Raw genomic sequence first — 16,637 nt, forward strand, 5'->3', positions numbered from 1 at the left:
ACAGTCTTCACTCCCACGGTAACCCTATAATGTTAAGTCATAAACAGGCATGAGAAGAGGGAATAAAGGAATAGTAGGCCAATCTTCAAGTATTCTCTTATGTAGTACATAGATTGCTAGAGTAGTGAGTGAGTAAAGAAAAAGACAATACAAGAGAAAAAGAACCCCTGGCTTGACCATCCTAAAAGAGTGATGTGAGTGCTGAAAGGAGGGAAGGAAAGAGCCAAGGACACATAGAGCAGCTACTTATCAAAGTCAAACTCAAGCTGAATGTAAATCCATCAAACATGAGTGAAGAGTGGACACATAGCAGCTCCCAGCCTCAGGAACATGTCTTCCAAATGGGTCTGTTCATTCCCCCCCCCCCATTCCACAGTTGCAGAAAGTCTCATAGTTTATTTAGCTTTATTTTAGATATTTAGGAATATATATGGTGTCTTTCAAAACCAAAGTATCAGAGGCAGGCTGCCTCTATACACCAGTTGCTGGGGAACATGGGTGCAAGGGTGCTGTTGCACTCATGTCTTGCCTGTGGATTCCCGTTTGGGCAGCTGGCCGACCAGTGGACTAGATAGACTCTTGGTTTGATCCAGCACAGCTCTTCTTACGTTGTAAAAGTTTTATCAAAACAGCTTACAATTAATATCATAAAAACAACATAAGAACTAGTACCTAAAAACTTTCAAGTTAAAATAGCAGCATAAAACAATTTCTGATCAGTATTACAGTGGATTACAATTGAAAACAGTAAGCAACGACAGTAAGTACTTCCAAGATCCAAGTCCCGGAAGGTTTTAATATCCAGCAGGGATAAGAGTCTAATGAACAGGTGGTAAGTCTCAATCCTACCAGCTAATACCTACGGCCAGCTAATAAAAGCCAATTTGAACATTACTTATGGCAGATGTGGGAATCACTCATTCCTCCATATACCTGTTAAAATAGAACTTGCTCATCATCTGTGACCCAGACCAGGCGATGGCCGAATTTCAACCATGGCCATATGTGAGGAATTCCAGAATTCATTTTACAACACAGTTCTGACCATGATTGAATGAAACTGGTGTTTTATACCAAAACGTTTCACATTTTAAAATCTGTTTATACATGCACGTGCTCTCTCTCTCTCTCTCTCTCTCTCTCTCTCTCTCTCTCTCTCTCTCTCTCACACACACACACACACACACACACACACACACACAATTTAAAAATTAAAGCTACTAATTTTTTTTAAAAATTAAATTTGAAATTTACAAGCATTTTAAATCTATAAAAAATATAAATTGGGTGCACTACCTGTGGTCATTTAGTTTGTTTTTGGAGTGCTGAGCATCATATTGCCTGCATATCAGTTGATTTCGAGATAATTTGTCAATGATTTGTAAGTTATATGGTTTTTTTTCTTATTGTAACTAAGCAGAAGTGCAAGAGACAATCACTTTTGCAATATTTGCAGATTTCAATGGGTCCTGAGCCTATGGTTGAAATAGGACTTGATACCTCCATCTCTGTCTCTTAGTTACAGGTCCAATTTTAGTTATTGTACTTTAGACTAGTCATTGAACCACTTTCCTTAATGTAAAATATTCTAATCTATACCTAAAACAAAACATGTCCCTCAGCTGCCTGCCCATCCTTTCCTTAAAAAGGACACAGATAGATGCAATATCCACAGACCAATGATAATTCTTAGGGCTTCTCTACACCAGGCTTTTATCCTACACCTTTACCAGGCCTCTGCTTCTGGATTCTTTGCAGGATTAAGTTCGACTCCATTACATGTGCTTTCTTTCTGGGGTTGCCTTTCTCTGTAGTTCTATATGTTTCATTATACAGCCATTAGATGGCACTGTGATATAGCTGGATTCCAGAAATTCACCAGGCCTTGGAGCACTTCAAAATAAAATAAAATTTTATCACCACATTTTACCAGTTAAGAAAAAATCTGGGATAAAGGTTATATAGTATAGGAGAGGCCCTGGAGGTTGACAATGTTGTGTAAAGGATCCACAAACTTCCATGAGTGACCAATCATGAGCACATGATAAAAACCTCATGTAGGGAAGCCCTAGCACAGGGTTGGCCAGTGTTCAGAAACCAGAACGGTGTCATTGATGCTGTGTATGGGCTCTATGTTCTGATGGACACTGTTCCTCTATGTTCAATGTTGTCTACATTGAATGTATTATCCTGGGACAGGTTCCAGTTTTCTTCCTCTTTTGTACATCAGACTGAGAAGTATTCAGAAGGTAGCTTTGGGAATCTTCAGGAAATTAACCTAAGTGGTGTATATGCAGTAACATATGTTTAAATTTATTTATTTATTTATTACATATTTCTACTGCCCAAAGGCCAAGGCCCTCTGGGCAGTTTACAATTAAAATCATAATATACAAAAATCGAGATTTAAAACTTAATTTTTTTAAAAATGTCATATAAATCCAGAATAACTTTCCAGGGAAAGTTTGTCTAAAAAGATATGTTTTCCGGAGGCATTTGAAGGATGTTACATTTCCCCCCTCCTGAACCACACGAGGGAAGGCTTTCCAGAGGGTGGGTGCCGCTACAGAGATGGGCTGACGTCGAGATTCTTCATGATGACATTCTGTTCATCTTGGAATGATGAGCAGGACCTCCTCTGATAATCGTAAATGTCATCTGGGAAGGCCGTCTGCTAGGTATCCTGGTCCCAAGTTGTTTAGGGCTTTATAGGATAATAACATAATCTTGTACATGGCTCAGTAGCTAACAGGCAGTCAGTGCAGTTCTTTTAAGAAAAACATGCAATGGCTTTCACTTGTTATGGGAAATGTCGAGGTTACATGCAGTACACAGGCATGTACCATTTAATTCTGTATCATGGGAAACAACCCTTAGCCTCAGTTGTCTAACTGCAAAATGGGTATAATTTGCATAGGTTGTAACACACAGGAAGCTGCTTTCTGACTGGCAGCCGCACCTTGGGGTCTCTGGCAGAGGCCTTTCCTATCTGACCCTTTATAAGCTACCTCCTTTCTGCTTGAGCTGATGTGCAGGCAAACACTGCCTTCTTTGCTATGTCAGCAGAACCCATATAAATATTTCTTTAGAGACTGGGTGCCAGTTGAGGTTGTATCACCAATTAGTCCAATGCTACAGGAGGTAGATGGCAGTGAAAATGAATACCAGGACAGAACATTTCTACAAACATTTGTATTAGGTAAAATCCCAGTTTCAGGGCTGGTGTCACAGGTCAGCACGGCTCATCAGGATCCCCCACCCCACCCCCCAGACCTGCTTCTTCTCTTCACCTTTGCATCAGAGCTATTGCAGAGAGATAAACAGATGGAAAGGCAGCATGGACATATATTTAACGTAGAAGGAAATGCAGTGTCATTCCATTTAGAAGAGCGTTGATGGCAGTGGGAAGCAAAGTCTGGGAATCATGAGACCTTGGCGTCAGTGCCACATATTTATCTGCCCCCTTGGGAGGTGAGTAACATCTAGCCTCATCAGTAGCAGGTGGGAGGGGGGGAGAGAGATTTGTGTTCTACCTGAAGAACAAGGACAGCATGATTCATGACCCTGTTTGTCACCTGGCACTGGGAGCTGTTACTATATGGCTGATTCACACGCCATGCAGGTTGAGAAACACACCAAGGTCTTTATGCCCATCCCTTACCACACTGCCATCTAATGGTAGGAAGTGACACATGACTTTATTTACATGTAAGCCATTGAAGGAGAACTTCCTATCACAGATATATGGCTATCTGGTAACAACAGGAACTGCTCATTGTTATGGTCTAGAGGAACCTAAGAATTCTGCTTTAACTATTGTGATCCTGAATGCCATCCTGTCCCATTCCCCCCCGCCCGCCCACGGCAAATACCACAACATGACCAGTGAATAATGCAAGCCAAAGGAACGAGAAGGGGCCAGCTTGATTTCTTGTTGAACCATGCGAGAGATGAACAATCTCTCATACGGTTCGGCTATTTGAAGTAGATGATTAGGAAAAGTGAGACAGTTTAATGTAAATAATAATGACAACTGCTACAATTAGGTTAGCAAAACAATCTTGAGAGAGAGAAGGAGGAACAGCACAAATAGAGGAATGATTTATTAAAAAGAAGATTGTACAAATGGCAACACTGACTAATTCTATACCAACAAAGAGAAGAAAAACAAATGTTTTATAAGTTTTTGGCAAAATACAGTCTCTTTCTGCATGATCTGATTAAGGATAAGAGTTGTCTCAATGCACCAAAGAATTTTCAGTGTTATAATGGATATAATACAGGCATTTAAAGTGAAAACAAATTCTTTAAGTCAATCCCCAGTGCTCCCATGTCTAGAATAATAGAATCATAGGCTTGGTCCCAGATGAAGTTAATTGAACTTGAGTGCAATTTATTCCTATGAGTAAAGTTCGACATGACAACTTAAGCCCATTGATTTCAATGGGGACTAAGTTCAACTAACATAGTCTGGATCCAACCGCACAGAGCTGGGGGAGGGAGTTTGCAGGCCATCTGGTTCAACCCCCTGCTTGATGCAGGAAATACCAGAGCAAGAGCATGCTCAACGGATGGCTGTCCAGCTGCTGTGTGAAGCCCCTCCAGTGAGGGAGAACCACCCTAACTTGTTCCATTATCGAACAACCCAAATCTACCTTCCTGTAACTTACACCTATTAGATCTAGTCTTGTGTTAAAATTTCTGTAAACCGCCCAGATAGCTCTAGCTATGGGGGTGGTATATAAGTGAAATAAATAAATAAAATAATAAATAAATAAATAAATAAATAAATGCCCTGTGGTGTCTGCAAATTGCTGCTGCATCAGTTACATAATGAAGCCACTGTGAGGCTTTTCCACAAAGCTGCGTGGTTAAAAAGTTGGGAGACTTAACCTGACTTTTTCATTGGGAGCGAGGTCACCTTGTCTCTTCCGTGGCTGTAGGCGAATGGTGAGCAGCAATGGGTCACTGGAAGCCAGGAAGATGGGGGGGGAGGGCTTCACTATCAGGATGGCCACCGGAAACCCCACGCTCCCTCCTTGGCCTGGGGATTAGCAAGCGCAATCCTGCAGGAGGGAAATTGTGGAATTTAGGGGAAACACGGAACCAACGTGGCACTGTCAAGGCAGCGCCCAGCCCTCTGAGTCAGTAGAGAATGAATCTTTGCCTCATGTGACAGCCCTTCAGGTAACAGAAGACTCATTACTCTTCTAGCTTGTCTCTCAAAAAAGGTCTCAAAATACACAACATTTGCCCCCAGTCTTTAAAAATGCTGGTTCTACAGAATCTTCATATCACCAAACCTGATCCCAAAGCTGGCAACAGGAGTCATCATGGTCGGGTACCGGCTGAGGGTACTCGACCATCAGGGCCCCCCACTGAGAAGAGCGCTGTGGACCTGTTCCTCTTCACCATTGCAACCTGCCTCACACTATTTTCTAAAGGGGGCTTCCAAAGCAAAAACAACAACAACAACAACAAAACGGTGGTGAGGAGTTGCTGTAGCCGCCACTGCCTGCTTGTTTACTGCCTCTCTTTTTGGTAAGCAAGCAGGTTGTAGAAATGATGAGTAAGAGGGGTGGCAACAGCAACTGATGAGAGAGTAGGGTCACTCAGTGAGCCCCCTTGCCCCCCCACTGAGGGTGCCTTGGTGAACCACCGCCCCAACAAAAACCTGGAGCCGGCACTGTCTGGTCCTTCCTAGACAGCTTCTTGAGACAAACAATATATTTATTATTTTATTTAACAGATTTGCCCCCTACGTTTTAAGGGTGTTTACTCACCCAAGGTGATTTACGAAAATAAACACCAATGATGCCTGTGTGCACTGTACCGCATGATAATGCTGTGACTAATTTTATTGTTGTTGAGCAGCAAAGCAACATGCATTGTATTAAAGTAGGCTTCTGCTAATAAGATCTCTGAGTAGTTCCCTGTTTGCATTCTCTCTTCCTCCAGTGACAACCCTATTCTTGCAATACATATTTGACATAAATCATAACAGCACCTCCTTTCAAACAGCCCAATATAATTATTCACAGTCTTGTTAGCATTCACTTCATGTTTCCATTGCAGGTTTGTCCAGGCCATCACTCCAAACTGGTAATTCAAGGTTCCAAAATCCAAAATGTTCAAAAGTACATCCATTAAAAAATAAACACCATTACAGCAATCCTTTCCTTTTCAAAGTTAAGTTGCCAATGCTTGCTTAAGTTTATGAACCTACAGAGCTGCATTGTCCTTTTTTTGTTGGGTTTTCTTTTTTTAAGGAAAAGATTTACATGATACCTTTCTGAACCTCATGCAAACAGGAAGAAAAAAGTAATCAAAAGTGTGAGTTATGAAAAGACATGGAAGCTTTAGCTTATTTTTAAAATGTATTTTAGTAAAGGACTAGCTGATTTAGAGAAGTTCAACAATGATGCTTGTTTCTGAATGTTTTATTAGATCCTGTTCTGTCCATAATCATCTTATGGAGACAAAAAGCAGAATTTTAGCTGCACATTCATTCTCATTCTCATTCTCATTCTCATTCTCTCTCACCCACCCACCCACACCCACCCACCATGGCGTAATCTACTTGTTGCACCCACACAGCCAGCTTTGAAATATGGTCTGGATTATGGCATTGCCTGGGGTCAACGAATTAATACATGGACATTTTGACATGTTCAGGTTTTCTTTGAAATGATTGTCAGCAATTCATTTCCTGACAGTGACCCCAGCAGGGGCTTCAATGTGCTTCCTCCCCTCCTGACCCACAGTGCATTCTCTCCCCATACAAGTCTCTTCCTTGAACAGGAGGCAGATGGGTCAAGGGCACATTCAATGAATCAAAGAAGTGCATGCTGGGAGTTGGAATGAGGCCTTCCAGGTCCATCACCCTGACCAGGGGGAATGTGTAGAAACTATGTTGCACTTTTGTTTTTTAGTCTTCCACCAGATTGTAATTTGTCGTTCTAGTACACAACAAGCAACCACCTGGAATTCTGTCCGTTCAGTGAAAATAAGTAATGCAAAACGTTTTTAAAACTGCCTCTCAACAATTTGGTAGTCTATTTTTTTTATTTTGGGGGCGCTTGTTTCTCCCCATGGTGGTGAACTGATGTGTTAAGCCAGAAGCAAAAGCGCCAATCACCATGGTTTTTTTTTTTTTTTTTTTTTTGCTCCATGGAAATGTATGTTAAGTCCAGCTCTTCTCCAAGCAGCCATAGAGTATTGGGGTAGTCAATAGTGGGAAGGAAAGAAAGACAGAAAATTAGGAGGGCGGGAGTGAGGCAGCTCAACAGGCAAATGGGAAGTCATGGGAAATGTGGAGGTAGGGGACACACACAAGGAAATGATATACCAGAGAACTGTGTGAAAAGCATCTTATTGCTATTCTCAGAAATGCTCAGGAGATGGGTGAGGACAGCAACAGAATGTCACTGTGAAAATGTTCATATCCAAGACAACCCTGTCAGGTACGCCATTTACCACTGAACCGGGAAGCCATTGTGGCTTCGCATCATATCGTTAATGAAACCAATGGTGCCTGAGTAACACAGCAATATGGCCAACAATGGATTCCTGCTTTAACAAGCCTTATTCTCTAAGGGCCGAAATGCACATTTCACACAAACGTGTATTTAAACTCAGTGGCTGCTTCTTGTAGTGAAAAGCAGCTTCAGGGTAAGGCAGGTGATTTTAATTGAGGAAATCACAGAGGGAGGACGTACTTAATTTTTCCGTCACCATTCTGATCTTTCCATCTCCCAAATCATTTGTCCTACAAGGGGTTCCAGATTTGGTTTGCCGTTAAAAACAAGGGATAAAACGAGATTGAGAGGAGGAGAGAGAGAGATGTGAAATCACCAGGAATAAATTCATTAAGCAGGAAAATGCAGAAAATGTGCACAATGCCTTTTATTTGATTTGTAGTGCTGGAAGCCCTCTGTCTGGAAGCATTTGCAAGAAACTTTTGATTTGGTCCTAAGAGCAGGTGTACACCTGCATGTAAATAACTTCGATTTTCCATAGAAGGACTTCCAGCTGAGTGAGAGAAATGATTCCACTGGAAAGCAATGTAACCAACTTCTGAAAAGCTAAAAAGGCTAACCTAGATCACTGTGGGAATGGCACAGGCAATAAAGCCTTGCAATAAAAGAGGGTTTTTCTTTCGCTGTTCCAGAGAGATTAGATTTGCTGTTTAGTCCCACTGCAGCATACGTGTGGGTCAGCCAGCTTCTTCATTGAATCAAACTGTCTTCGCCTCTTCTTATGGCTTGGATATGGACAAAACATCCCCAGGAACTTTATTTTTCTCCTCCCCACAGGAGATCTCAAACAAACAACCCCTTTGCTATTCTGTTTTCATTTCATCTGTGGCCAACAGGCAGTAAGGGAGCTAGTTCTGTTCCAGGACATCCATAGACAAAAATGGGTTGAATAAACTCCCTGGGTCCTCCTGCAAAAGCAGTGTTGGGGGATGTAGAGCTTAGGAGGAACTAAAAATGGCTTGAGGCACTGGAAGGAAGGAATAGGCCAAGACACAGAGCTGTCCTTAACATATAAAGAAGCTGGTTCTTTGAAGACGAGTACATACAGTGCATGAAGATGAAAACTCAAATAAACACTCAGCAAAGAGATGCTCCCACCCCAAGCATTTTTCTTCTTTCCAAAAGCAGCTGCCTCTGTGATTTGTATTGCTCAGACACACCCTGCAACTGACTCATTTATTGGTGAAAACAGATGATCACCTACTGTGTACACGGTGCTGGAGCAGTAGGGGAACGGGATGTCTGCACTCTTTGGCTTCACGGAGAACTGAACTTGAACATGTGTGCATAAGGAATAATTACTTCTTCTAATTTAGAATAATGGTCATCTTTTACCTCCTTGGGGTATTGCTAGGCACTTAAAAGATTCGTGGCTCAGGCCCAGAGGGCACTAATTTGCATAAAATTTACATAAGCTAATTTATATCTATATAAATATGCAATATGCAGTGCAATTCGTGATTATAAAAAGGTCTCATTGGTGCTCATGTGCCTGTAGCAGGTGTACTTTTGTAAACTGCCCAGAGAGCTTACATGGGGAGGTATATAAATTTAATAAATACAGGGTCACAGCACACCCACCAAAATAAAGGAAAACATGAGAGTACAGCACTACACATAGACTTAAGGGCACATTAAACGCACTTAGGGAAAAATAATCCAGACTTTAGGCGTTCTAGGAAAAGACGGAAAAGGCTTGGGAAGAGGTGGGGTGTCAGCAGGACAGGCTCAGAGTCATGCGAGCACCGTGCTGCAAATCCGCACACCAGGCATGGCAAGAGTGCACTAAATTGCTGGTGTGATGGGGCCCTAAGACACATGTTCTGCCCCAACTAGACATTATCTCATTTGTTTTATTATCCTCCAAGGTTTTGCATTTAGAACTGCTTTAATTTTCCCTGTATATGTCTGTCAGCAAGTGATCAGGCCTTATTATCTGTTATCATGCATTGACTGAATGTTTCTACAGAGAACTTTAGTCCAGATGATGATGATGATGAAGATGATGATGATGATTTTCTTCTTACCTGCCTCTCCCTCTGGATCGAGGTGGGGTACAACACTGAATACAAAAATATAAAATACATAAAACTGATTAAACACATAAAACCAATACATTATTAAAATCTCAATTTTTAAAGACATTTTAAAATTCGACAGGGTAGGCCTGCCAGAAGAGATCTGTCTTTATAGCTTTTTAAAATTCAGAAAGACTATTAAGCTGGTGCATGTCCCCTGGCAGGCCATTCCACAGTCTGGGAGCGGCAGAAGAGAAGGTCCTCTGGGAAATACTTGTCAGCCTAATTTTGGCTGACTGAAGTAGATTCTTCCCAGAGGATCTGAGTGTGTGTGGTGGATTGTATGGGAGAAGGCGATCCCGCAGGTAACCTGGACCCAAACCATGTAGGGCTTTAAAGGCAATAACCAACAATTTATGCTTCGCCCAGAAACTAACTGGCAGCCAGTGAAGTGATTTTAAAGTTGGTGTAATAATAATATGGTCAATCCTAGGTGTACCGGTGACCAACCTGGCTGCCATATTTTGAACTACTTGAAGTTTTCAGACTAGGCACAAAGGTAGTCCTATGTAGAGGGCATTGCAGAAGTTGAGCCTCAAAGTTACCAGCGCGTGCGCTACCATCTTTAGGTCTTCCAACTCTAGGGAGGGGTACAGCTGGTGTATCAGTCGAAGCTGTTAGTAGGCACTCCTGGCTGTCGCATCTATCTGGGCTGTGATTTGGAGTGACGGATCCAGGAGCACCCCCATGCCGCAAACACAGTCTTTCAGGGGGAGTGTAACCCCATCCAGAACTGTTTGACGCACCTCTAAACCCAGGTTGAGGCCTTTGACAGTAAGCACCTCCGTCTTGTCTGGATTCAGCTTCAGTTTGTTTTTCCTCATTAAGCCCATTACCACATCCAAACATTCATTCAGAGGAGACACACTATCCTCAGCTGATGCTGTTGTCGAAGGCATAGAGAAATATATTTGGGTGTCATCAGCATACTGATAGCACCCCGCCCCATGCCTCCGGATGATCTTTCCCAGCGGTTTCATGTAGATGTTAAACAACACTGGGGATAGGATGGCGCCCCTTCTTTGAGGAGCAGTTATCCCCAAGCATCACCATCTGGAACCTGCCTAAGAGATAGGACCGGAACCACTGAAGCACAGTGCCCCCAATTCCCAACCCCCCAAGGCATTCCAGAAGGATACCATGGTCGATGGTATTAAAAGCCGCTGAGTGGTCCAGAAGCACAAGCAGGGACACACTCCCCTGTCAATACTCATGCGGAGATCGTCCACTAAGGCAACCACAGCTGTCTCAATTCCGTATCCTGCCCTGAAGGCGGTTTGAAATGGGTCTAGAAAATCTGTAGCATACAAAACTGCCTTGGAAGGCAACTGCTTTCTCAATCACCTTGCCCCAAAATGGAAGATTTGATATGATCTGTAGTTATAAAGGTCCAGGGAGGGCCTTTTTAGAAGTGGCCATACCACAGCTTCTTTTAAACATGATGGGGGGGGGACCTCCCTGAGAGATGCATTAATAATCTGTTGTAGTTGTAATCTAACTGTATCTCCTCCCTGGACGACTAGCCAAGAAGGACGGGGATCGAGAGGACAAGTCATCCTCCTCACTCTTCCAAGCAGTTTGTCCACGTCCTCGGTATTCACAAACTGAAATTGATCCAGTGTAATCCTACTTGTGGAGTTGCTGGACACTCCATTGTCAGCTTCTTCAATAGGAATAGGCCTCCTGCTGGCCTAGTTTTCTGCTGCTGTGCTGAGCTGTCGCCTGAAGGCTGGCCTTGCACGGTCTTTTCAGCTCATCCATACCATGTGCTTTGTTCCAGCCTGCTTCAACTTCCATTCACCCTCCTTCTACAGTTAAGTATTTGATTCTCTGCATTTATTAGTTGCTTGCTGTTCAAGTTGTGTTTTCAATAAAGTTGATTTATGTGAAAAGTGTGGATTGGATGTGTGGTTAGCTGCCTGGATAGACACACAGCCCCAATATATGTTGAGGTTAGAACAACACATAAGATGGGATCCAAAGCTTAGGTTCACACACATGGTTAGCGCTATCCCAGTAGGATTTTCTGTTCTCTCTTCCTACCCCACCCCACCCCATTAAATAACTGACTCCCACGCCATATCGCAAAACCGCTTTTGAAAGTTCCCTGAGTTTGAGAGACGTTGACCATACGGCATGGGGATCTGCTGTTTAAAGAAAAGAAAAATCTCAAGTACTTTGGGGCTCATTATTCTTTGGTTTTTGGCCATAGTTAACTCAGCGTTACCTGGCAGCTTCAAAAAGATGCTGCTAAGAGCTCCTTATTCCATATGTTTTGTGACATCACTGTACATCAAAGGAATAAATAAGGAAATCGGGTGGGTTCTCCTCCCACCCTCCAATCTGGTTTACTCTACACAAATACAACATCTCTGCCTGATAAGAGACAGAGACAAGACTTTGCTCTATAACAATGGACTAGGTAAACCTATAAACTTTGTGAACATTGGCTCATAGCCTTTAACATCTAAGGCAAATCATTGTATTAATTAAAATCCTGAATGGATTCAGTCAACATGGAAATATTATCCCTGTTCTTTCCTGATTCCTTTTCCTTGTGAGCTGTGTTTTGTTAGATTATGAACTGGTTTGCACGTAACACTAATCCATAGTTTATTTAACCCATGGCTGGTTGCCCTAGCAAAGGTTCATCTGGCCAATGATCAAAGAAACCATGGTTATTTGTTTCCCTTCCTCCTTTGCCTACTCCCTTCCTGTATCGCAATGCCTTTGCAGTGCTGCTGACATGTAGAGCAAGCAGCAGGTATTTTTTACCACCCCTGCCCAGCACCTCTGTAGCCTAGTGAAACAACCCATGAACAACCCATGGTTCTGGATTCACATGAAACGACATATGGTTTAAACAAGCCAGAGTTCACAACACAACAACAAGCCATGAATTCTCTTTCTGGGTTGTTTGTGGTTAACAAATCATGGTTTGTTAGCTTGGCTGGATTCACACAACAACCTAGAATTCAACAACCCATGAGTTATTATGTATGGACCAGATCTATAAGTCTACAGGTATGTCCACATTTCTTTTAACTTTTTATGTAGCACCTACTGTAGAGCTAGATATAGTATAAGTAATACATTATGATGATGCTCTTTCAAATTTTTAAATGCCCGAATCTATCTTGTTTTAAAAATTAATCTTCATATTATTAACTGTTTTTACTCACCCTAGATTCTTCATAATTTCTTCTTAACCAACTGTTTCAAAGATCAGTTAAGGAAACCATCTGAATTAAACGTGAAATGTAAGCTGTGCATAGAATGATGTCAGCTGTTTTCTTGACTGTTAAGGATTTTCTACTCAGGTGGAAGTAAATTAGTATGATTGAGTGGGGACACCTGAGTTAGGCAGCAAGGTGAAATCTAGGAGATGAGGGAATGTTTCATTTCATGCATAGGTATTCATGGTTGCCTCGCAGATGTTCTGAGTTCGGCAAGGTTGTTGAGTTACCCAGGGTAGAACAGCCATGGCGGGTTAGGTGAAAATCTAGCTAGGCCAGTATCAATCTAAACATCACTGGCCATGGAGGTTAAAGAACTATGGCAACAGGAAAAGGTTACAATTACTCCGTTAGTCACATCAGTCACTGGCATCACTTAAAAAATAATAATTTTTTTTTACAGTAAGCCTCCAGAATCTGGGCCTACCAAAATACATCCACACCCACATCCAGAAAGCAGTCATACTTAAAACATGTTCAATTGCCAGGAAATTCCTGAAACAGTAAAAGATAGCATGACTTGGCAAAAAACTGCCATGAGTGAGAAAAGAGAGATAATGATATCTCATCCATATGTTTCAGAGAATATGACTAACAGCACTGTGTAATGATAGTGTATTTGTTTTATTTATTGCATTTCTATATTAATGATAATGCATTATCATCTAGCAAAATGGGAGACACTCCACCCCATTATTTGATATTGTGTTCTGGCACTCCATCAGACTAGGAGAAATCACACTTGCCTACCGTCGCTTCTCCGCCCCCACTTTTGTTGCTGGATACTTCCTCTTTCTCTCAGGGAGAAAAAAGAGGAAGTAAACAACATGCACATGTCCTATTCAGGGGATTGTTTTTATTGTGCTGCTTCTCTTCCACACAGCAGGAGATAGCAGCAACTTCCGTCTTTAAAAATAATACGGTCTTACCGGGGGTGGGGTGGGGTGTCGTATGAAGAAGGATTGGGAGGCAGATGCTGTCGTGAGAGGGACCTGCAAAAATCCGTTGAGTGCCCAGTAATGAGTGTGCAATAAAACGCTTGTCTGATGATGCCTGTAGTCAGGGCATGAATCAGTAATATATGACCTAATCAGCCACTCCAAAATATAGTGCCTCACAATGGGATTAGGGTGAGATATACACCGAGCAGGATATGACATTTTGAAAACGGTTTGAAAACTGTATATGTAGTGTGTCCTGGGCCCCAACAGTTGTCACTCACTACTGTTATAAACCATTTTAAAGCAGTAGTGTAGATCCTGCCTAGGACACATTAATCAGGAGTTAGGCATGAGTACATCCCAGGCAAAGAGTTGGAGCCCTGCAAGGAAGTGCTGCATAAGTATTGATAAATATGATCAGCCAAAGTTCCCTATCCAATACAGCAATCTTAGAGAAATCCCAGCCTCATTAGATTTGGACAAAGATAACTGAGGTAACAAGTGGCATTCTTTCAGTATTTATTTTGCAAGGGACAAATTTCCTTCTGTCTAAATACTATACAAACCTAGGGCTCAAATGCCCAATGTTCCTGGCCTCCCCAGGGCCCTAGTGCCATATGTTCCTGGATCATGGCAGGCTCTGTGTTCCTGGCTACTCCAGTATAATTTCATATATTTGCATGTTTTATTCTGCTTGAGTTTTCATTGGTTTGTGAATTGCCCAGGGAGCTTTGGCTATTGGGCGGTATAAAAATGCAATAAATAAATAGGGACAAATTTGAGATGTGTATATATTTGCAGAAGACACTTTTCCAGTGTTTTTATGCTCTGCTTCTGCACTGAAAGCAGGGCTGGTCCTAGCATGAGGTAGAGAGAGGTGGCCACCTCATGCAGGTACTTTTAGGAGTAACGAAAAGGCAGCAAATTGGTTATTTAACTTGTCGTTGTATTTTTACAGCCAGGAAGGGTGCAGGGAGATGCTTGTGGGATTTTCTGCTTTGACTGGAGGGGGGCAGGGGTGCCATTTTCTGCTACTCTGTCTCAGGCAGCAAAATGTCTTGGCCTGGCGTTAACTGGAGAGTGGAAGGGAACCTCTTTCACAAAGCCTTTTGGGCCTTCTCCTGGAAATCTGCATTAAACCGGAGAGCTGAGCTTCCGAGGCAGAAGAGATCTGCTTCATTCAGTGCCAAGGCAAAATAATATAGCTTTGGTCATCCCTGGCTTCTGTAACGTTAGATAACCGTGACAAATTCATCCATCAAGTCAAGCGTCTTCAACCATTTTCTCATCCCTCAAAGTTGCTGGCTTCTGCCAATGAAGATATTTGTCTTGCCAACTGGGCCTGGATCCACTAGTCTTGTTGATAGTCTTAAACTACAGAAAGGCTCCTTATAATCTCGGCTTTGGGAAAGGCTGCTGACAGACAAGAATTTCTTAAGCTAGGAGGTGATATAGTCCGTTTTCCCACGTGTTAAAGCATCGTTGACAAGAGTCCAAACCTGTCACTCCAAACCCAGTCTTAGGAATCTAAACAAATGGCAGACTCAGGCTTTTAGATTACCATTCGTTACATTCCTCAGGATTATGGGACTCACATCTTTCATTTCAAGAACACGTTTTTAACCCTCAGAGTTGTGGAGAAAAGCTTTAGAATGTCAGGATGCAAAACAATAAAAATCACTATAGCAAAAAAAGAATGTCAGGATGCAATTGCTCCTGAACTAACGCTTGAGAGGCAATTTGTACTTCCCAAAGGCGGTGGAGCTGCCAGATCCGCATGAAGGAGACTGAGGGGCAGAACTAGATGTGAATAGTGGCTGAAGACTTGTGCCGTCAAATGCAGGTTTTGCCCAATAGCTGTAAAACAGGAATGGCGGCAACAGCAGCAGAGAAGTGGGCAGGAGAGTGGCACGGGTGGGAGGGAAGCTGAACCCTTCCTACATCTGCTGCTTTCCTTTCTGCTTATTTTTGCCTATTTCCTCCCATATGTACCTGCCTGGACCCTAAGATCATCTTCAGTGGTCCTTCTTTGAGAGCCCCTGCCGAAGTAAGCAAGCAGGGTAGCTATCAGGAAGAGGGCCTTTTCTGGGATGGCACCCTGGTTATGGAATAAGCTTCCCAAAGAGGCTCACCTGGTGCCTACATTGTGCTCTCTCCAGTATCAGGTGAAGACCTTTTCATTTTCCCAGGCATTTTAGTCTTTTAGCTTTGTTGTTTTAAATGTTATTGTATTTTAAATCTGCATTGCTGCTAGGTTTTATTGTGGTTTCTACTTTTATATTGTAGATTTATGCTTTTTAATTGTATTTTGTGTTTTATGGTGTATTTTGTGGTCTTAATTGTTGTGAACTGCCCAGAGAGCTTGGGCTATTTGGGATAGTGATATAGAAATGTAATAAATAATTTTAAAAGAAGTAAATCTTAAAATATCCCATTATCATCAATATAAAAAGATTTAGAGGAGATGGAAGCTACATATTGCACCTCATTTTGCTTCTCTCTATTGTTTGATTTCTCCATTCCCCTCTCCCTTTCCTTTCCTTTCTTCTGTTGTTCTGGCTCTGATAAGGATGAAAGGATCCGTGACACCCTGCACCGGATCGGTAGTTATGAATAGTGGAATAGTCTAAAATAGTTGTGAAACTTATGGGCAGACAATGCTGTAGGCCTAGGATTACTATTCAAATGGCTTTACTTGCTTTGTCTAAGACATTTCAGTACCATTCTTGTTTGCGGAGTGCTTTCTCATGACCTTCTCTGACCATTTGTAATATTTTCTAAATACTAATGTCACCATGTCTGCCTTCCAAGTTAATATTTTTTTCCCAGGAATGTGCATCGGAT

Source organism: Elgaria multicarinata, chromosome 3 (genome assembly GCF_023053635.1).
Source record: "Elgaria multicarinata webbii isolate HBS135686 ecotype San Diego chromosome 3, rElgMul1.1.pri, whole genome shotgun sequence".
Lineage (NCBI taxonomy): Eukaryota > Metazoa > Chordata > Lepidosauria > Squamata > Anguidae > Elgaria > Elgaria multicarinata.